Source organism: Procambarus clarkii, chromosome 4 (assembly GCF_040958095.1).
Source record: "Procambarus clarkii isolate CNS0578487 chromosome 4, FALCON_Pclarkii_2.0, whole genome shotgun sequence".
In the NCBI taxonomy this organism is placed as follows: Eukaryota; Metazoa; Arthropoda; class Malacostraca; order Decapoda; family Cambaridae; genus Procambarus; species Procambarus clarkii.
The window spans coordinates 38,818,824-38,819,987 of record NC_091153.1 but is presented as its reverse complement, the minus strand read 5'-3'; positions in this window follow the sequence as shown (position 1 = coordinate 38,819,987).

The following is a 1,164-nucleotide window of genomic DNA, read 5'->3' as shown; positions in this document are numbered from 1 at the left end:
ACCTCATTCTTTGGGGCACACGTGAGGAACACAAATGCGAACAAGCCTGAATGGTCCCCAGGACAATATGCAACTGAAAACTCACACCCCAGAAGTGACTCGAACCCATACTCCCAGGAGCCACACAACTGGTATGTACAAGACGCCTTAATCCACTTGACCATCACGACCGGACATAATGAGGTGATAGCCGAGGCTATTTGAACCACCCCACCGCCGGCACTCGGATAGTAATCTTGGGCATAGCATTTTACCAAATCACCTCATTCTTTGGGGCACACGTGAGGAACACAAATGCGAACAAGCCTGAATGGTCCCCAGGACAATATGCAACTGAAAACTCACACCCCAGAAGTGACTCGAACCCATACTCCCAGGAGCCACACAACTGGTATGTACAAGACGCCTTAATCCACTTGACCATCACGACCGGACATAATGAGGTGATAGCGAGGCTATTTGAACCACCCCACCGCCGGCACTCGGATAGTAATCTTGGGCATAGCATTTTACCAAATCACCTCATTCTTTGGGGCACACGTGAGGAACACAAATGCGAACAAGCCTGAATGGTCCCCAGGACAATATGCAACTGAAAACTCACACCCCAGAAGTGACTCGAACCCATACTCCCAGGAGCCACACAACTGGTATGTACAAGACGCCTTAATCCACTTGACCATCACGACCGGACATAATGAGGTGATAGCCGAGGCTATTTGAACCACCCCACCGCCGGCACTCGGATAGTAATCTTGGGCATAGCATTTTACCAAATCACCTCATTCTTTGGGGCAAACGTGAGGAACACAAATGCGAACAAGCCTGAATGGTCCCCAGGACAATATGCAACTGAAAACTCTTGTACATACCAGTTGTGTGGCTCCTGGGAGTATGGGTTCGAGTCACTTCTGGGGTGTGAGTTTTCAGTTGCATATTGTCCTGGGGACCATTCCAGGCTTGTTCGCATTTGTGTTCCTCACGTGTGCCCCAAAGAATGAGGTGATTTGGTAAAATGCTATGCCCAAGATTACTATCCGAGTGCCGGCGGTGGGGGTGGTTCAAATAGCCTCGGCTATCACCTCATTATGTCCGGTCGTGATGGTCAAGTGGATTAAGGCGTCTTGTACATACCAGTTGTGTGGCTCCTGGGAGTATGGGTTC